The sequence below is a fragment of the Serinus canaria genome, chromosome 5 (assembly GCF_022539315.1).
Source record: "Serinus canaria isolate serCan28SL12 chromosome 5, serCan2020, whole genome shotgun sequence".
NCBI lineage: Eukaryota > Metazoa > Chordata > Aves > Passeriformes > Fringillidae > Serinus > Serinus canaria.
In genome coordinates, this window is record NC_066319.1 from 56,455,321 (window position 1) to 56,477,526 (window position 22,206).

The window sequence follows — 22,206 nt, forward strand, 5'->3', positions numbered from 1 at the left end:
AGAACCATGGTGTGAGCTCACCTTTTTATCAGCCATCAGAGAACCTTTTAATCAGCCACCAGAGAACCTTTTAATCAGCCATCAGAGAGCCTTTTAATCAGCCATGCTGTGTGCAGCCCCTTTCAGAGATGTTGGTGTTATTGGCCACCAAAGCACCCTCACTGCAGGGGCACAGGAAGCCTGCAGTCACAAGTTCCACTGCTCACTGAGCAAATTGTTAGGCTTAGGAGCCTTTATCCAGCTGTTTTGGGGTCTCCAAAGAATCTGTAGAGATGACTGTTCAAGAGCAACACATTCTGGTGCTGGCAAATAATTAGAAGGAAAAGAACCAGAGCAGCCATTAAAAGAGTGAAGGCAACTTTTTCATCCAGGACACCTAAAAGAAAAAAAAAGTTATTTAAACTCAATTTCAGCATGTAAAACTTTCCAATCTGCCACACACATCACACACATCCTGTCCCCCCATCTCAGTTTGGTCCTGGGGGTCTTGGAAAAATGTTAATCCCCTTTTCAGTGTTAGGCTGAATTCCACCACTGTGCAACTTTTAAAATTCATAGCAGAGTGTCCTAGGCCCCGACAAGCACTTTGCAAGGAGTTTCTCACCCGGAGCAGAGCTAGTGGCAAGATTTTATTGCCCTTCACAGTCATTCTGTGCATCAGTGGGAGCAGAGGAAATCCTCTTTGGGGAGGGCTGGAGCTCACACAGAAATTTCACCTGCCCCTTCCTGTAAACTCACACTATGAGTTTGACTCGAGAAAATAGGTAGGAGGAAAGACTTTCTCCAAAAAATGGGAGAACATTTAGTTTTTAATGGTACCATTACAAGATACATTCAGCCTAATTTTCTTCAGACCTGCCCTACTTTGTCCTGCAGAGGTCGGTCTTGCCTGCAACACACTGCAGGCAGCAGGTCTGCTCCTCCTAAAACACTTCGGGGATTAGGAGCATTAGACCTTGCAAAGATTTCATCCCCTCCTCACAAAAAGATTTGTTGATGTTTCTCTCTAAAACGGAGATGCTGGTTTTTTTACAAGAATTTATGTTCCAGAAAAATAAAAGTGATGACCATCCTCCCAAGTCATACCATCTATCCAAAGAAATGTGAAAAGCAAAGGATAAATCTCATTTCCAAAGAAAATTCTGGTAATTGCAGAATAAGCTAGGTTTGGTATAATTATGCTGAATCAAGGTTTTTTATTGCCTTTTTCAGCTCAACATTTGCACTGGCACTAACCAAGGACATTAAAAATGAAGTATAGCTGCCATGACTACAATCAGCTTTTCTTCTTTGTAACACACACACATTGTGCATGTTGGGATGAGCACCAGAGCACAACCTCAGAGGCTACAGCTTGCTTCCAATCCCCCTGCACCTCCACAATTCTCAAATGCATGACTGCAGGTATCTTTTCCTGACATTGCACCCTTGGATAAACTGCATGAAATGGACTGTCATCCTTCAGGAGGAGGAAAAAACCTCCCAGCCCCAAAGAAGGGAAGCACTGTGATTTTGCTTATCTACCCTAAGCAAGATTTGACATATCAAGTGCTAAAAGCCCCCTGGCTCTGCACTGTGAGGGGGGTTCTTATCTCCTCCTTGTCCCTGAAACACCAGCTGGGGGGCAGCTCTCTGCTGAGAGCCCCTTTTTGGGGGCTTTCACCACATTTCCCAAACCAGTTCAACTTTCCCACCCTCTCAGGACTAGTCCCCAGCTAGAAGTATTTAGTGTGGCAGCTGCTTCCTGAGACATTTGGCCTCCTGAGTGCATTCCTCTGGGGCTGGGAAGGGGATTTGGAGGAAGCTGGAGGTAGTTTGCTTTCCAGCATTGTGTGGCCAGCCTCCTCTCCTCTCCTGCAGCCCTGCCAGTGGGGATCCTTGGATTAGAAGGAAAGAGAAATCCCTGTCAGCTTAAGGAACAGGGAAAGAGCAGGGGCTCAGATCAGACAGAAACCTTCAACTTGCATTTATGTGAGGGCAAATAAAGTCAGGAAACTTTTTAAGACCCATTTGCTGTCAGAGGGAGGACACCACCTTTGATTTTTAGTAGAAAGATTCAGAATTCATTAGTAGGAAAGAAGGCAAAGGTTCACCTGGGGAAACAAAAACTTGTCTGGAAGGTCACAGGGTCCTTTATTTAGAATTTATCCTGCCTTGTACATTCCTGTCTACCACTGCATATTGTCATGTGCTGGTTTGGATGTGCAGCTAATAGCAGCTGGCCTGATTTCCACAACATCTTGAGATTACCTTCAGCCCAAGCAGCAGAAATTTGTGCTGCTGCAGCTGTGGATGCAGACAACCTGACTGCTACCTATGCCTAGTAACAAGCAGGATTTCCTTACAACCTCCCAATACTTTCCAGGTGAAATCACTGAATCCCTGCTGGGGATTACAGGATGGATCACAGAGAAGTAGATTTTTGTCCATAGCTGTTATGTCTCCTTATTCTTGTCTGGAAAATGTATACTCTCACCTTTATTTGTCACCTTTCCTGCTCTTACACTTGTAAATGCTCCCCACAAGTTAAAAATATTTCTGAAGTGACTGGTCAAATATATAAAACAGATGCACAGTTGCATCTTGGGATGAATTAATTCTGTCTGTGTGTGAGCAGGAGTAGAAACCATTGGGTAGGTCAGGGAATATATTGGACTGAGCACAGCAGCTGATTTTTAAATCTCTGGATCTCAATCCCTGTTTCTTTGTGTCTGATTTTCTTCCCTCTTAGGTGGAGGTGGAATCAAGCAGGGACAATTTAAGAGGTAATCCCATGTCAAGCATTTCATTTAAATTTAAGTCAAACTTAAGATAAGCCCAAAATGTATTCAACACTTTCAAAACTTTTTTTTCCTCTTATTTGAAATATAACTTAAAACCAGACAAACTGGCAGGAATTTTCCTCTAAACTAGCAAGGCAAGGAGCCAGCTGTAGGCCTTCTTTCAGAGCAGTTCCTGGAGCCTCCCCTGTCAGCAGACAGCTACTTCAGACAAATACTGAAGGGGACTGGGAGGTGTAAAGGAGGTTCCATGGGAGATACAGGTTCCCTCTGTGTATTTTGAACAACAGCTCTTTGTCTGGGACTTGGAAAGCCTGGCCCTTGGAAAAGCATCCCAAGTGTCAGGGCTACACGAGTTTCATGGCAAGGCTCAGATCTTCCCAGCTGCATATTCACCCTGCTCTGAGAAACCCTGGGCATTGCTGCTTTGAGAGGGCAAGAGCTTGGAGAATGAAATCTCCATCCATAAAAACCTGCACTAGATGTTCACATCCTCCACAGACAGCATTCCATGGTATAATATGAATATAAAATATCAATCATTATATAATTAATATTATTATTAACATCCATAATAATATTAATATTATTAATATTAACTATTATTCTAGATATTAAATATTATGAATATATTATTAAATATTAACACAGTGATCACCAAACTAAAATTAATGGCAAAGGCTGTGGCTAGTGAAGGAAGTTCTGCATAGCCATGGGACCATCCAGGAACTCCAGATGAGACATTTGGATCACTGAATTTAATTTGAGGTACCATCTGCAAACCTGCCATCAGTGTTTCCAAAAATTAAAAGTCACATGCTTAGGACAAAGAGCCACTGGCCACAGTTTGCTTCACATCACCTGTTTAATTACCTTCAGAAGGAGAAGTGTTGAAATAAATGATGGGATTTGGCTCTCACATTACCTGATACCTTCTCAAACAGTCTTGGGCAAGGGAACCCAGATCCACCAGATCCAGTCAGTCCATTTAAGTCAATGGAAATTGTCACTGAGCCACCTTGAGGTGTTTCAGGTTTTCAGTTTTAGGTGACCCAGTTTTCAGCCTGCAAAATTCCCTGTTTGTTTATCAGCTGTGGTCTGTTTCATGGGAAGAGTGTGAGGAAGGATCCATGTTTTGGTGTATTTTAGACATGCTTTGCTCCTATGTTACACTGATGAAGACAGGACAGACAAACATCTAGAAAAGTAAAAATAGCCATGCTGAACAGGCAAGATTTGCTCCTCTCTGTTTATATTGTTTCTCCTGTATTCTGTGTTAAAAAGGAGGTGGTGGTGGGGCCAAATCCAGCTGATTTTCTCATGTGCTTACTGTGTGGTTGTGTGTAAATATCCAGACTCATGCAATCTAAAATAATGCATTAATGCCCTTGTAAAAATTCAGCCCTTCTACTTTTCTGAGGAGCCTGCTCAAAGAAACAGCTACAGGGTCAGTCTCAGGTACAACAGGTTTTTCTTTTAGGCTTGAACAATAAAATAGTTGGTGGTCTCTAATGCTACTGCCTTTAAAACATTCCTGGGTTTTATTAGGATAACCCATAAGTCTAGAAAGTCCCACCCTAAGAGCAGCAGCAGCTTTTGTTCAGAAAATACAAGTTTCTTCTTGTACAATGTTGGACTCAAGGGTGTCTGAACCATGAATGGGTGGCTAAGGGCATAATAGGCAGCAGGTTTCACACTTTTAAAAGAGTGTGGGGGAAAGGCAGCCCTGCATTTTGGTGCTGGTGTTTAACACTAGCTGGGACAGGGAAGGGCTTCATGCAGCTCCTGGTGAGCATGGGCAGGTCCTCGATGGGGACTGAAGCTCCACTGACCCCCAGGGTGCTGTGCTGATTTCCTTTCCCAGACCTGGCCATGGATCTACACACCACAGGTTAAGAAATCAGAGAATGCATTAATTTCTCCAGCAAACTTTTCTATGGAACCCTTGCAAAAACCTGTGAAGAGCTAAAAGAGAATTCCTGAGATACCTGGCTGTTTATTCCACTGCAAAAGACCAAGTAGTTCCTTTTCTTTCCAAAATACCTGGAAAATAATGCCATGGGTCACTGCTTCTATGAAACTGCATTTCTTCTTGGTTTATTATTGCTGACTGATCTCATGAGCTAACTTTCCAGAGGAGCACATGTGAATTTATTCACATATGTGCCAATTATATTAATAGAAGTTGCAATGACTCATCAGTGCACATTGCTAAAAATCCTCCCTCAGCTCATCTTCACAGGGAGATTTCTGCTCCATCTGAATTTCCTCAGCTTACCTTGCTAGAAGTTCACACATCCTGACTCTCTTGGGAAGAAAATTCACTTTTCTTTCTGAGCTGGCAGGCACTCAGCCTGCCCATCCCAGTGACTGGACCTGTAGCACCTCAGCTCAGTTGCAATGAATCCTGTTTGGGATTCAGATCCCAGCAATCTTCCTGGCAGAGAGCTGCTGGGTTTTGTTCAGTGATGCTTGAAGCCCCCACACATAAGCAATATTATACAAATTTATATTTTGCATTACAGCAAAAGACTCTTTTGCTGTTCTATAACATTTGTATAAGATCTGGATCCTGTAACCCTGGTGCTGGCTGGACTCTTTTCTACTTCATATAGATAATATTGTTAATTAACAGTTTTTCTCTATCCTTGTTTTGCTCTTTCATACTGCTCCCTCCTCTGTTTTTTCCCAATATTTCTGCCTTTCTCAATCAATATTTCTCCCTGATCTCTCTCCTCATGGTCTCACTTTTACAAAACACATACCCAGCCACAATCAGACTGAACCTGATTTTACAGTGTTTACTTGCAAGATTAGGCAAGATGCTCAGTACAGCCTCAGTGAACACCTGCAGGCAGGAGAGCAGCATGGCTCAGAACTTACCCTGGGCTTTACAAAACTGCTCTGCACTGGCCCACACAGCTTCCAAAGAGGGCTTTTGAAAATCCCACTGCAACATCTTAAACTCCTGATCTAAGGTTCAGAATTATTTCCCAAAGAATGCTGCTGTTCTCAAAATGTGAGATTGATGCTGGTGATTTCTAGGCCAGAGCCCAGAAAGGAGGTTCCACTTCATGAGGACATTGAATTCACAATTTAGACCCTGAATCAGTCCAAGTGAGACACAACTGGAATAGCTGAGGTGTTTTGCATAAAACCATCCTGACAGTTTTGTTTTAGATGTGCACCCCTCTGGGCAGCTGATTCACTGCCCCCTTTTTAATTCACTACCTGCAAGTGACCCTAGAGGGTAAGCAGAGTATTTCTCACATTATTTTGAGGAAGAACTCCTTGATTAGAGCTAATAAAAGTTAACTGCATGGTATACCATAATCAATTTTTTGAAGCCACTACTTTTAACAGAATATTTGAGACAATTTTACTTTCTTGTAGAAATGAATCAAAGGAACAAGAGGGTTCCCTGCCTTAAAGAACTGTCAATCATGTCAGACAAAAATAATGATCATTTCCACTTCTGTAGGGATGCAAAGGGGCAGGGACGGGTGGGAACTGAAGAAAATAAAGGGTGTGTTTCAATCCAGGACCATCATGGAGCAGAGCCATGGAGCCTGGGACACCAAAAGCAGCTTCCCCCAAAATCTCAGAGGTGACATCACAGAGCTGGTGTCCCTGAGCTGAGCCCAAGTCCCAAGCCAAGCCTGCATCCTTGAACCTACCCAGGTAGCCTCAGAGGTCCAAGTTCTGCCCTGGGGCACGTGTTGGCCTGAGGAACTCACTGTGAATAAGAGCTGTGGGCAGAACTTAGCCCAGAGCAGGCAAGATTTATGGACTGAAAATGTCACATACTTTGCTTTTTATTCAGCGAGAAAACAAGAGAAAAGCTTGAAACAAACTGAGTAAAGCAGATGAATCAGGACTGCATATTTTCATTCAGAAAACAAAAATATATATATGCATGAACATAAAAAACACAGGTGCCCAAGTGCTGCACTGGCCTCATAAATGTGCTACAAAGCACCAACATCTAGGTTATACCTGTCTCCAGACAAATACATAAATTAATATAGGAGGGTTTTTAGCAGGAAAAACCATCTTAAATAAACTCTTTTTTTCGTCTTTTTCCCTAAGGCCCTGTGTCCTTTGTACTTGAATTAAGTGTGTGTAGGTGCCATGCTCTTTGAACATAAAACTGCACAGCAGCAGGGAAAAGCAAAACTTTGGTTCTGCTGCATTCCTAATAATTTTTGCAGTTTATGGAAAACTCCCCTAAACAGAATACAACACAGTAAGCTTTCTCTGCTAATATGCTGTCTAGACTCCTTAAAATATGAGTTCTCCCTGCCTACCCTGTATCATGGCTTAAACTTTTGACCTTGTTTCTGTTCCCTTTGACCACTTCATAGGTTTTGACCCTTTTCAAGTATTTAATACCCAAATGGCAGGTCACCTGAGCTGCTGCGGCTATTAGGACTCTTAAAACCTGTCTTTTATTGTGAAGCTGAGAAAACTGGCTGCAATCTAACCCAAAAAGTCAGAAAATATCTTCCCCCTTCCCACAGCCCTCAACATACAGCACCTTCCCAGGCTGGGTGACATTGATCTGTGGTAGAAGTGACAGCAGGCTCTCCTCTAACACCATCACATACGTGCTGGAAGGGGCAGAGGGCTCATCATGGAAGCACACAAACTCTGGGGCATTGCTAATGTATGCCTTTGATTTCTGTTTATGGCCCCCAAGTTGAGCAATCTGTCTTGTTGGCACCAACCTGACTATTTTTAAATGATGCAGCAGCTGGCTCAACACATACTTCAAAGATTTATGTTCCTGTCTCAAAGCCCTCTCACTGAAAGGGGAACTCTGGAGTAGCTTCCACTCACTCCACACACACACAGACAGTTGACATACTTTAGCCCAGGACACCAGAGCATGGATTTGAACCAGGAGAAAGCAGGGAGTTCTATGAGGGAAGGCAAATGCAGAACAACAAACACAACAGTGAAATATTTGATGGTTTACAGACCTTGAAGGTCCCAAATTATACCTCATAATTCTGGACTTCTCAAGCTGCAGAGTAAGATAAATTCCTGATGGTCATTAAGTGCAGGATATCAGCCCTTCCTAGGAAGGGAAATACAGCAATGGAGTTAATTCTTACACTTGCAGAAGCACATAGATAGACACACACCCACATGGACTTAGATGTGCTCATATTTCAGTAACAGAGTAAAAGATCACTGTGCAGGTGGGTATAACCAGACATCAACTGATGAGGGATATCCAGGAACACCCCTGTCAGATGCAGAACCTCAGGATATTTCAGCCAAGCCATCACATCTGGCACCAACAATTACTGGAGACACTCTTTTGTAGGGAGGCATTTGATATCTGGCCCACAGTGCCTCTCCACTATGAACAGTCTGAGTGAAATCCTGTGGTTAACACTCATTCCAGGAGTGGCCAGCCAGCCTTGCCTTCACAGAAACCCAAAGATCCATACAGGAACATTTTTCACTGCTGGCTAGAAAAGTGTATGTAATCCCTGGCACAGTTTTCCTGGCTAACCCAAGGTAGACACTCAAATGAACTCCAAACCTGAAAAAGCAGCAGCAGGGTCCCTACCCAGGAAGCCACCCTGGAACAACCCATTGTGATGGACAAGCAGGAGATGTGAATCCCATGGGAAGAGACCCCTGTGGACACTGATGGAGGTGATGCTGTTCTGCTGCTGCTAGCAGCCACAAATTGCCCTGAGTTTATTGCAGCTCTGACACTACAAGGGAGGAGCTGCTTGCCCCAAAAACCTGAAGGAAGAGAAATAATGATCCCATCTGACTTCTGCATGGGATTAGCTGCGATTCCACTGTGCCTGTTAAAAGTAATTGTGTTCCCTGATGTTAAAACTTTACCTGGAGAGCAAAAACTGTGAAATCCTGGCCAGCAGACCCCTTCTCCCCATCACCACCCAGCTGAACTTGCAATCCTGACTCCTAGAGAGCTGCCCAGACCACGATGCAAAGCCCTGAGCAGGACCCAAGTGGGAAGTGCAGTCTCCCACCTCATTTCTCAATCCTCCCCACAGGATAAGAGAGGTTCTCTCCATCCATGGTGGGGCACAGCACCCTGAATTCAGAAATTCCTTCTGCTGTGGAGGTAGCACTATCAATTCCTCTAATTCAGCTCCTTCAGCTGCTCTCTGAGATGTTTTCTGTGCTGTCTGGTTCACTGTCCTGAAACAAATCTCTTTTAAAAGAGATATTTTGTTAAAGTATCTAAAATCTACTGGTGTTTCAAATGTGTGGATTATGGATTATGGATTATGGATTATGGAAGTGCTTTAACAGTGTAAAAATTGAAGCACAGGGAACTTATATTTTGAGGGATTTTTCCTCTCTCTGTCAGTCTTATTGTAAGGTTGGTATGGATTCATTTTGACCTCCTTCTGAGCAGGTAAGAGACCAGAAGTTCATCCAGCCCATCACCCTTCCTTTGGGCTGGCCACTTCTGGGGCTGGAGCAAGCTCCTCTCTGGCTTCAGAGGGAGACAGAAATTCCATAAAACCCATTATAAATATGTGTGTACATTCATGCACACACATACACACATATTTATCATCCAGAAGTCTCTCTCTCAGCTTTATTCAGGCTTAAGCTAAAATCCTTTTAATCTGCATCAGGCACAGCAAATGTTGCCCTTGTGATATCTCAGTGCTTCCCTGCCTCTAATGTTTTTTAGGCAAAATTAGGAAATACTATCCAAAAGCTTTTGAGAACAACAGGAATCTTTCTGTCATCCCCTTGGGTTTCAAACCAGGACCTGAATTCTTGGTCTAAACTAAAATCCCTACGTTGTTCCCTCTCTTTTTTTCTCTGATTTTCCCATGTCTGCCACAATTCCTTGCCTTTCTTACAACATCTGGCAGAGTTTTTTAATGCATCTATATCTGAGGGCTGAATTAGACACATGACTTTTAAATAGCTTAAAATATTTTGACATCTCCCAACCTAGTCCTAAATCCTACAGATGGGTCAAATTATCTGCTGAGATCTGCTCAGTGGGTCTCACCCTAGTGTTTTCTTGTTCCTAAATGTGCAAAACAATTATGTGAAATGGAAAAAGAGCTTAAATTATAATTAAATTACAATTAAAGCTTAAATTTTATGGTGCTGAGCTAAGGAGGTAACTTCAGCTAAACATTTTGTCAGCATGTAACAAACCAAATTTGTGTAAGGAATTGATATTGTCCATACATCTTGAGGTTCTTGTCTGCATTTTTCCTTTTAAATCTCCAGAGCCAACACTGCAGTGATACAGATTTCAGGCATGTATTGAATAAGATCACACCATAATATTGATACATTTATAATAGCCTTCATATGGAAAAATTCTAGCATGTTCAAATGATTCACCAAGATTTTGCTTAGGTATTCCTGTCTGAACCAGAAACTCTCCAGAGGGTCATTTGCTTGTTTGATAAATCAGAAAAGAACACATTTTTATACAAGTATTTTAATACAGGAAATATGAGTCTAGTCAGTATCTTTCCAAATACATGTGTCTGAGTGGTTTTTGATTTGAAATGTTGCTTAATGTCTTTTAAAGTACTATTTAAACAACTTCACATGAGCAACTACCAATCAATGTCTCCCATTCTCTAACACTAAAAGACCAATGCTAAATAAATGGGTTTTTAGAATCACATATAATGAATAAACCAAAAAGGAAGTGGAAGAGGATGAAAAGAAAACAGCAACAAGGCCTTATTTAGAATATGTATTACCCCAAAAATGTAAATGGTCACCTCTAGTTTGGCTTTCTAATGGAAAAGAAATAACATGAAATTGGGCAATTACAGATCTTTTCCTGAGGTATGACTCAGTCTTCTGCATTTTTGGAGGGCTGGTAGTAATGGCACTGGGAGGGCTGGGCAGTGTCCAGGCAGGCCAAAGGCAAGAGATTTATGACATTCAAAAGGGTGTAGTCAGAGAGTAACTTGTAACAAATGCATCTAAAAATGTGCTGTAGAGAAATGATGGATGATAGCAGAGAGCAGGCCCCCAGGAAATGCTGGGGTTTGAAAGCTCCCATGGAACTCTGATTTCATCCTGGTTTGGGTGGAGTCAGCAGAGGGAGAGGAGGCTTCTCACAGAAACCATGTGTTTATATTGCAATGTCCAGAGAAATTCAGTAATTCAGAGTCCCAAGCATCTCAACAGAGGAAAGGGAAGACAAAGCTGCCTTGCCAAACTTGCACAAGCTGAGCTTGCAGAGCTTTCCTTTCAGAAGAAATAAAATCTAAGCCCTTTGGTAGCATGGTGTATCAGAAGGATTTCTGAATCCATCTGTGGGGTGGGAGGTGTGGTCTGCAGTGCAGAAAGTGAGTGGGAACATCCTCACAGGTTTTGGATGCTGAGATCCAAATCTCTTTGGATCTGAGCAACCAGATTTACCTCTGCTCAGCATTTTGTGCACCACCATGCTGACCAAAGGCTGGAGGAAGTGATGGACAGGCACTCAAACAGCTCAGGCTGTCCTGCTCCTCTGTTTCTCTAGGTCCTATCTACTAATCCCCTACCCTACTTACCTCTTCTAAATTCTCACCATCCTCTCCTGACATCATTAAACTTCTTGCATCCATAACTTCTCCTGGCAGGTATTCCACAGCTCTGTTACCTTTGTGTGAAGAAAAACTTCCTGTTATTTTTAACCTGGATTTTACAAGGTCTGTATTGTGGCCACTTGTTCTTGTGCTGGAAAAACCACAGAATGGTTTGGGTTGCAAGGGACTTCAAATATCATCAATTTCCACCCCCCTGTGATAAGCAGGGACACCTTCCACTAGACCAGGTTGCTCCAGGCCCCATCCAGCCTTGTTTTGAACACTTCCAGGGAAAAGGCAGTGAACAGTTTTTCCCTGCTTAACACCTCCTTGTCATTTGTGGTACTCCAGATCTCTGTCATAGCCCCACTCCCAAACTGTCCCTTTTCCAGATTCAGTCATGTCTTGTATGGAAGTTATTCCAAGCCTTTGACCACACTTTTTACCCTTTTTTAGAACTTTTCCTGTTTACTACATGCTTTTTTTTTTTTTTTTTATGTTATGAAATAATTATACATTATTTGAGGTGTGGATGACCCATGCCTACAGAAAGTAATGAACTTATTTTTGTTTTGTTTTCTATTCCTTTCTTAATCATTCCTAACATTCAATTCACCCTTTTTTTATTCTGGTGTCTTCTGAGCCCTGAACTGATGTTTTCATTCAAGATTCACTTCTTAGTCATAATAGTCAGCTCAGAGCCCATCATTTTATAATGAATCTAGGGGTTGTTTTTCCCCATATGCACCACTTTCTGTTTATATACACTGAATTTCATCTGTCACTTTATTGCCCAGCCACTCAGCCTCATAAGGACCTTCTGCAACTCTTCACCCTTCACAACCCCACTGTTAAAAGCCAACAGGAAGCCCATGGCTCCTTTTGCTCAGGGAAGCTTAGCAGGGACTGGGCAATGCAGGGAGACTCATCCTTGGGCAAACTTGGCTGGATTAGCTGCCCTTAGATTTCCCTCAAGACAAACTGGGCACTCTTGGGGATGCTCAGAGCCTTCAGGCAAAGGAGGAGTTTTCCCAGCAATTCCTCCATGGAATTCTCTGCAGCCTTCACCTAAATGGGGCCTGTCTGAAAGCCTGGGGATGTGAGGATGGGGAGGAGCAAGGCAGGCTTGCCCTGCACAGCTGCACATGGTGCTGGGAGTTACACTGGCTATGGTACAGCCACACGTCTGCTCATGTCAGCTCGTAAAAGAAAAAAAAAAAAAAAAAAAAAGAAATCGCCTTTGGTTTAAAGTTTGCCCCCTCTGCACCCCCCCCCCCCTTTTCCCCCCTCTCTGCTTCAAAAGAAAGACAGGTTTGAGTCTGACTCTGAAGCACCCTCTGCTACAGTATGTGCCATTTACTTTAGTAAGGCTGATTAAGTCATGCATTTACAAGTAGACCTTCCATCAGAGCTAATTTAAAGCAGATGTTCTGGGTTCCACAGCCAGGGAGGCATCAATCTGAGAATTGCAAGGGTCTCTGTAAGAGCACTGTTTTTACTGCACTTTATAGAGCACTGGGAGGAGGTTAATTGGTGTAAAAGTTTAATTTCAAATAAGGATCCCCTTTTAAAGTTGCATATATGCATATACTTTTTATGGAGCGTTATATTACAAAGTCAAAGTGGGGGAGAAAAATCATCCAAAAACATTTCAGGATCAAAGACACCCAACCTGTCAACTGCTAAGATATTTTTATGAGGAAATAGGACTCACATTTTCTCCAGAAGAAGCAGAGAGAAGTAAGAAGTGGAAAAATATTTAACTAGATTCCATGGTATATTAGAAGAAGGAGAAATAAAACCACCCATGCCAATATGCTGGTTTCAGAACCTTCTGGCTTGGCTTCTGCTGCTGAAAATATTGGCAAGAAAATGCTCTGCACTGGGGATATTTATTAGAAAAGCAATAGATTTGTACAGTTTAACAATAGAGGGAGGATTCAGAGTCGTCCATTTGCTCTATGTTCTAACTTTCAACTACTTTTGTTTTTTATTTGCAAGCCAGAATAACTATACTTATCCCTTGAAATGATCATCAGCACTGGCTTAGCATAATTGTATTATTTTATTAATTGTATTGCCTATGGAGAGGTTATGGCCTGTTTCTTACACTGAAAACTGCACAGGCTACTCCCAGATGGGAGGCCAGTCTTTTTATGAAGATTAAGTCATTTAGATTTACAATTTGCACTTATTAGAAGTTATCAGATTTTTTGCCTTTAATAAAGACAACAAAAGAAACCAGATTTACCTTGAACTTCAGTTTAGTTTTGTAGCAATGCAGACTATGGCAGTGTTCAGCTCCAGAAAGGTTCTCTCTTCCTCACCATTCCTGAGGGAAAATCTCATTAAATGTTGTTGCTCTTCCTGCCTTGAGCTACAGGAGCATCTATGGGCCTTGGCCAAATTTGCTTAACACTTTCCAAACCACGGCCTTGACAAAGCACCTTCGAGTCTGCCAGGGTAAGAGAGATAGAAACAAGCTGCAAATGCTTCCTGCAAAGGAGAAATGAGGATTTACTCAAGGCTGTAGAAAAACTATGCCCAGAGACCTCATACACACTTCTTGTGAGTGCCAGTCTAGAAGCCCAGTCACAGCAGGCTCTGTTTCTGATCCTGATGAAGACTTCCCATCAGACAGTGATGAAATCTGACAGAAAGGCTCTTATTTGTTATTTCTCCTTTCCCAAGTGTTTGGAGCCGTTCCAGACTTGCATGACCAAGGGAGATTTGGGGGGAGTTCAGTGTAGAGGCTCATTTCAGACTTTCTGGGCTGTAACCTTCAGGGCGAGCTCAGAAAAGTCATGTACACAGAGTGCAAGGCACACAGCCCTGGCTTGTGGTCCTCTTCTCCTCCTTATACCTCAGGGATCTGTAGTGTTGTGCTACAGAAAGAATTCCATGGTGGTGTGGTGATGTTTGAGTCACAACCATTGCCCCAGGTTCCTCCCCTCTGCCCATCTGTCTGTAAGTGGCTCTGTGCTGGGATGGGGGCAGCACTGCCTGAGCCCTGTGCAGCTCAGGAACAGGGAATGTGTGGCCCTGGAAAGAGGAATGGAGGAGTTTGCTTTGGAGGATTCCCAGCAGGAGCTGAGCACTGGGCATGCTGGAGGTGCTGACGTGCAGGATGTTTCCCAGACAGCAGAACAGTGCAGGTGCTGTAACTGCACTGCTCAATGGGCACTGTGCTGAAGGGCTTGGCAGGATTTTATCCCCCAAATTAAGGGTAGCTGTGTAGAAGGACTCCATCCTCAGATCTTTTATGACTGGGAAGGGCACACCAAGCCCATCACTAAATCTGTCCTTTCCTAGGGCAGCCTGGAATGTATTGATAGGATGAGTGAAGTTCCTGTGCAGGGTTTGCACCTATTGTTTATAGTCTGGTTTAGTGAAACACAGAGACCTGAGTGGGCTCTGGGCCCAAGGAAGAATATAATCCTTCAGGGGATATGGAACTAACCATCTCATAATGTATGGAAGCCAAAACAGGCAGAGCACACTGGGCCAAATGCATCCTGACTGGAAATCCTGCAATTTGAGAAGGCTGCAACACAGAGGAGTTTGACCCAATGAGTTTTGAATTTAGAATAGATGCCAAGTAAAAACCATTCCCATGTGAAAACAGCAAACATATCTCTTTGAGAGCAGTGTGTTCCAATGAAGTGCATGAACTTAAGGGTTTTTCCCTTTCCAGGTGAATAATGCAAAAACAAATTTAAAGCAGAAAATCCTGAAAAGTGGTACAAGGATGTCTGTGCTACACTAGCATCAATCCCCATCTTCTCTGGCCCCCTTTTCAACACCTTCTTCCTCATTAATCTCATTTTCAAAGTCCTGAAACAAGTTGCTGCCAAGCCTGATTTTTTTTGCCAAAGTTTTTTTTTTATACTCCAGCCATTTGGAATATGTATTGTGGTTCTGTTAAAATACAGAAGAGAGAGAGAGACTGCTCAAAAGGCAATTACTAGTAAAGTTTATACAAAACAGCAGTTTTGTAGGTTTCTTACCTTTGTTTTGTCTTTCAAATTCACCTCTGAAAATATGGCTTCCAAATTCCATGGAGTAACTTTCAGTCCCCCAAATGCAAACTGTGAGGTCTTCAGTTAGCAAATACTGAATTTTGGAGCACATTGGAGTTGTCCTCTTTACTTTAATAAGGCTCTTTTGTTTTAGCTTTTACTGACATCAGTACATCCCTGGTAACTTGGGATCTCTGCACATTTTAAGCCCCAGACTTGCAGCTCTCCAAATCTCTTCTCCCAGAAAAAATGAGTATTTACAGCACCTTTGAGAGATGTGGAAGTTGTATCTAAATCCAAACTTGAAATCCCCAAACTCCTATAAACTTCATAAACTTCACACCCTGAAACTATGTAGAATCCCTAGTGCCCAGCAGCAAAGTTCCTAAATTCACACCTCAGATTAGGTGCCTCCTCCTCCTTCCAGATGCTGCTGGACACCAATATCACCAGCCCAAACCATTCTGTGATTCTTTGTATGAAAATTTTGATTGATCTCCCTGGTATCCAGTGACAGGACATGTGGGAATTGTTCAAAGCTGCACCAGGAGAGGTTTAGACTTGACGTTAGGAAGCATTTCTTTACCAAGGGGATGGTCAGACACTGGAACAGGCTTCATAGAGAGGTGTTTGATTCCCCAAATCTGTCAGTGTTTAGGAGGCATTTGGACATTTGCCCTTAATTCACTGGTCAGCCCTGAAGAGGTCAGATGGTTGAACCAGATGAGCATTGTAGGTACATTCCAACTGAAATATTCTATTCTATTCTATTCTATTCTATTCTATTCTATTCTATTCTATTCTATTCTATTCTATTCTATTCTATTCTATTCTATTCTATTCTATTCTATTCCATTCCATTCCATTCCATTCCATTCCATTCCATTCCCTTCCATTCCATTCTTCTTAAATCACACAATTTTTATAGTGAAACATGCTAGATAACCAGAATTGCAACCATCATATTGGATGTGTGGTTTCATCATTATTTTTCCTACTTCCATTTCTAAGCACACAGATCAGTCTGATGTTCATAAAATCAGGAGACAAAATGCAAGACTCTGTCCTTGGATACATCCCCATGGATCCTGGGTTTAGTTGCTGGTGCCAAATGGGCTTTGTGCACAGCACCCCATTCAGCTCTGCCAAGACATTTCCTGCTCCCCACAAATTTATGATGTCACTTGGAGCAAAACTCATCTCAATATCTTACTTTTATGATGGCAACTCTGTTGTGAATCTGATATAAAAGCAGCAGTACCCTGGCTTCTCAGCTGGTGTAAAAAGGAGAGCTGCATCAGTTTGTGCCAACTGAGGATGTGGTTCAAGCTGTTTGCTTTTTCTTTTCCCTGCAAGCTGTTTGCTGCAATCTCAAGGACACTGGAAAAAATGTTAACATCAGCCAGTTGGGGGCAGGAGGGAAAAATCCCTGAAAATTTAATATAGTTGCAGAGCAGTTTTTGTTTTTTCCATTAGCCGGTATTCTCAGGTTACCAGAAAGGAATTCATTGTCCTTCTCCACATTTGCTGCTATTGAAACAAGAGATTGAAAGAGTTGAGAATAAATGGCCAGGCTGAAAACTTGCAGTGCTTGTGCTGGGGTTTGGGTTAGGGGCCTTACCAATAGAGGGCTGATTAGGCATCCATTTCCCAGTCCTCAGCAATGAGATTAGGAAGTGCAGGAAATTCATTGTCATGAGCTTGCCACTGCTGGCTTGCTCCAACAGCCATCCATCAAGGGAGTGACAAGCTCAAACTGTCCATGTCAATCTGCAGCTGCCTTTAATCACACACAGATTTATGGGACACCCCCCTTGCCCCCTGTGGAGATCTAGAAACTGTGCTTTGTTTTGCCTTGACATATATTTTTCCATTTAAGATGAAGAAGTATGAGTCCTATTAAGCTGCACTGCAGCTAAGAAGCAGAAGGGGCAAAGCTGTGTCTGAAATGGAGGAAATGATGATGTAATTTTGAATAGTTTAGGACTGAAGGGATTAAAAGCTTTGGAGTAGGATTTGGAAAGTCTCTGGTGTTACGTAGAGTGGGGTTATATCTCCTGCCTCCCCACCTGGACAGAGAGGACCTTTTTCCTATTTACTGGTATGGGGGTTGTTGTTGTAGCTGTGTTGCTCATAAAGCACCATGGTACTTCATACTCCATCATCATTTCCATCACAAACCCTCCTTTCCTGGGAGGGATCACAGCATCACAGTCAACATTTGCTGCAGGGTAAAGCTTGCCCCAAGTGTTTGGTCTCAAGCTGAAGAGCAGCAGGGCCATGACGCAGGATCAGCCTTGGAAGCTTTCCACTTTCTAGTAACATCACACTTACCTCATTTTCTAAAATGAGCATTTCTAGCCATTATCAACAACCCCAGGCCAGGGATCATGCTCCTTTTCCATGTGTTCAGACAGCTCCCTGTCTAGTCCCTGCAAGGATCTCTATCCCCCCTGCTTCGGTGGTGGGACACATGTCCTGGGTGATCCTGGCCAGGCACGTCTCACTGTGGAACACCTCAGCAGGCTCAGCAGCTCCTTGGCTCCCCTCCCCACCCCATCTGCTGCTCCCTGATGCTCCAGGCAGGGGCTGCACACCCAGGGAAGGAAGGGGCTGGTTTTCTTCAGCCTCTCCTCGGCCGTTCTGCTCATCCATGAAAGGTCCAAGGGAACAGGGGTGAAGTCACCCCGTGCTGCTGAAGCCCTGTGTGGTCCTTGCAGTGCTGTCTTCCAGCAGTTCAGTGGGTTTGGGGGGGTCTCACTGGCTGTTTTCATTAAGAGTATAAATTCACTCTAGTTATTTTTCAAAGTTAATGATGAAAACATCTTTATGAACTCAAATCCTTTTTATTAACCAAATCTAGTTTCTCTGAGCAGAGCAGGAATCGAATAACATGTGGGGACAACACCTGGTCTTACTGTAATCAGCTGCTCCCCCATGTTCTTTGTCCTTTTCTGTGTTATTCTCTCTAGGTTGGGCTCTAAGCACATCTCTGGCTGCAGCTCAGGTCTTTGGATCCTTCTCTGGTTGCTGCCTTTTCCCCTCTTACCATTCCTCTCATGTCCAGACACATGATCAAGCCAGAGCTGTATTCTGTCAGAAATGCTCTTGTCAGGTTTATCATGAAATTGAATTTGTCAGCTACAGATATGTCCATATCAAATACAAGACAGGGGTATCAAGCTAAGAATAAGTTGACAAATGGCAAGAAATAAATTACTTCTTAATCTCCAAGAACAGAAGTGGTATTTTGACAGGTGTTCTGGCCATGCTTTAAGGGATAATCAAACTCCCTGCATGCTCTAAACACATGGAAAGTCAGTATACATGCAAAAAAGTGGCCATATCCCCTAGTAAAAACCTGCCTGAGAAATACCTGCATTGCAGATGTATTTTCAAAGCCTGGTCTGTAATTACTCTGCTATATAGAAACACAGCATGAAGTTGTGGTCTGCTCCCATTAGTATTAATCACAAAGCAGGCAAATAAAATCAGCTATTCAGGCATGCTGAAATAACATTAGGAGCCTGATAAATTTGCAAGTGCAATCACAGTTGCAAGTCAGAAGATATTTACAATTCAAAGAGCATCAGTCCAATTCCAGAGGCTTCCAAAGATCTGCTTTCTAATCTGTCTCCAATGTCAGAATAATTAGAGTGTTATATGCTCTGATAACAACTTTCTCGAGTTCCTTATCTGAATAGAAATAGCACAGGGACTGTCTCACTCAGGAGAGTGTAAATCAAAAGTGAAATGACAGTTTTAGTGGAGGCTCTGGGATTTATTTCAGCTGAAGACCTGCCCATGCCATGATGACATACAAGCTGGCCATAAAGACAGCACTAAATGAATCTTAAAAATGTTAAGAGAGATCCAGTTTGCTCTCAGAAGAGGTCAGTGATTTACAGGATTCATATTCCTGTATTGTTTTTATTGTTATTATTTTATGACAAGGTTCATCCAGGGTCAGTTGAGACTCCAGAGCTCTCTGTAGCTGAGCTGTGCCTGTTGCAGTGGCTGATAAAAGAGGGAGGGAAGAAATTTCTATCTATCCCATGCCTGGGAGTGCATTTCTGCTGGAGCTAGCTGGAGTGCTGCTCCATAGGGAACAGAGCTGGGGATTACTTCTCTAGAGCACAGCAGCCTTCAAAGGTCCCAACAGAAGTATTTTGAGGTTGCCCAAAAAGTGTTTTCAGCAGCACAAACCACTCCTGGCAGGTACATCCTGCTTGGTTCCTGAGATTCTGTGTTATGGAAAACAAGCCTGTGTAAACCAGAGGGCAGAAATGGGACATTGTCCCACATTTCTGGTTGGATTCACATGAATCTGGTGATCATCTTAATTAAAACAAGGTTTGTGTGGCACCAGTACTCACATGGGTATGATATTCTCTTTTGGAAAGGCCAGGAAACCATAACTGGCCCAGAAGAAAAATATTGAGCCACGTCCAAAAGTCCTCTTTGCTCAAAAAATATTCCACAAAGACAAAGAGAGTAGAGTTCTTTTGAGGGATCACAAGCTGCACACCTTACTAAAGCTGAAATAATGCGGCAAAGCCATTTCACAGGCTGCCCCACTGCATGCAAGTAGGGAAAAAACACACAAGCAAACCCACTACTGCTTGCCAGTGGCCAAGAACCAGGGAAAACACAGTTTTGACTCATTTTCTCTTCTCTTTTTCTCTCTGTGTTCTCTTCCTCTCTCTGTGTCCTCTTCAGAGCAATTACAGGCAGACATCCAGCAGAAGATTTCAGAGTTCAGGCTGAGTTCTACAGCATCCACTGTGCTCACTACAGGTACCAGAAAAAATGGTGGAGAAGTATCTCAAGATACTTTTGAGAGGTGTCTCAAGACACCTTGTAATAAATTATGTTTTCACAATGATAATCAGATTGACTGGTAGGCTGAAAAACAACACGGTCTCCCAAAATTGATGTTAAATCCTGTCACCTGGAAAGGTGTTCTGCAACATTACTTAGTCTTAATGCCTGGAAAGAGTTTGGTCCTGAGCCCTGACACACAGGTGGACTTTTGCCATCAAGCTGGGAGAAAGCTTCCTTTCAATTCCAGATGCACAAAATTAAATCTGTGAGCTCTGGTCAGTGTTGCCATTGCTGGCTTTCACAGGGTGGTTTAGAAGGGCTTTTTCCCATTGTTTTTCCAAGGACCTGCCCAAAAATGTTTCCATCCAAACCACCATCATGCAAGACTCCAGCAGAGGAGAGAAGAACAATAGCACACAAGGTTCCAAGTTCAATAGCAATTTCAAGGATTTTGGCTGTTGCAGTTAATGAGTGGCAGTTTCTCTCAGGCCTCCTTTCCTTAACCCTTGAGAGCCAAGACTTGGAAAACTGCTGGTTGAGAAGGCAAAGAGGTCAAAAAAACCCATTTATTTAGCAGACATGAATCATTAAGAAAGCAAAACTAAAAAAATGTATAAGTGTTTTGAAGCAAAAATATCAGAGAAAATGACATTTTATTTCTATTTCCCCTTTTGCTTAAGTAAGACATGAGACTAAAGGGCGGGGTTCAGAGTCTGGATTTTGGGCAGGGCTATTTTAGAAGGCTGAAGACAGTCCAACAGTTGCTCTAGGGCAAGCACTTCCCAAATTTAGGGTATTTTAAAAAATATATGTATCCTGATCTGAAATCTGTGGCTTGGGCATATTTCTAAACATTTCTTTTTCTTGAAAAAAAAGAAAAATCACCATATGGTGCCACTGCAGAAAAACCCTGGAGCTACCTGAAACTACCTTGTCACACCTTCCCTTCCAAAAGGCGTCAGGGAGGGGTGAGAGATACAAGACTGAAAAACAGGGAAACCTGATGTTCCCCAAAAGAGATGCACAAACAGGTTCTAAAGGACAGAAAAAAGCATCTCCCAACTCCTCTGTGGGGAGAGCCCGAGGAGGAGACAGCAGCTCCTCACAGGATGTGTGAGGGGACACGCCTGGGGGACAGGGACCCCTGCCAGCAGCTGCCAGCCCACACCACGAGCATTGTTGGCCACTGGAATGATGAGGCCCAGGCTACAAAGCCCTTGTCCCAGGTCACAGCAGCCCTGACAACCAGGGGCAGTCCCTGCTGGTGGCCTGACACAGCCTTAGCATCTCCCAAGGCAGCCCAAGAGCTCGGTGTCTCCTTGGGTGGAGCAGATGGGGACCTCTGGAGGTCACCTCCATCACACAGTGCCAGGATCAACACCTGCCCCTGGCACAGCGATGCCTTGGGGTGGTTCCTAGAACAGAGGCTAGACAAGATCAAGAGAATAAAGTGGGGATTTGTTAAAGGCCCTCAAACAGGAACACCCTGGGCAGTGAGGCCTTCCAGAGGCCTCACACAAGCTGGATGATGGCCACCAGGTTTTCAGACAATTTTAAGCTTGGTCCATTTACACATCGGGGTTAATCCTCAAATTACAGCTTCAGGTAATGAAGTCAAACACCCCCAGTTTGCTCCCCCTCAATTCAAACTTTTGTTTATAGTTTTTGGGGCCTGAGGCAGTAGGGTGTCCTTGGATTTCAGGCCTAGAGGGATTGTTTTGTCTGACCAAAATGTGAAGACAGTTAATTAACACTTCATATGGAGTTTAGAGTAATGCAGTACAGAATTTTAAAAATATAAAAGCTAAAATCCTGAGGCATCAGAGCCAGGGGACAATGAGAGCCCTCCAGGCCAGAGCTTGAGAGAGGGTTCAAATGGAGGAAAAAGTACCAGAGGGAAGGACACAGCATTTCAACGTCCAACACAAGAAAATCCATTATTTCATGGGAGTTCAGCACCCTGCCAGGCACTGCTGCTATACACAACCCTCTGAGCTGGTTGTTCCTTCTGCAGCAGAGAAGGAT

General features: G+C 43.1%; 1 long non-coding RNA gene across 1 annotated transcript; it reads right to left on the reverse strand.

Moving 5' to 3' along the window:
* Window positions 1–243: 243 nt before the first annotated feature.
* Window positions 244–13,828, reverse strand: LOC115485409 (uncharacterized). Its single transcript, XR_003946166.2, has 3 exons — window positions 13,590–13,828; window positions 11,324–11,412; window positions 244–376 (listed from the first exon to the last, which is right to left on the reverse strand). It is a non-coding gene; the product is annotated as an uncharacterized LOC115485409 (long non-coding RNA).
* Window positions 13,829–22,206: the final 8,378 nt, after the last annotated feature.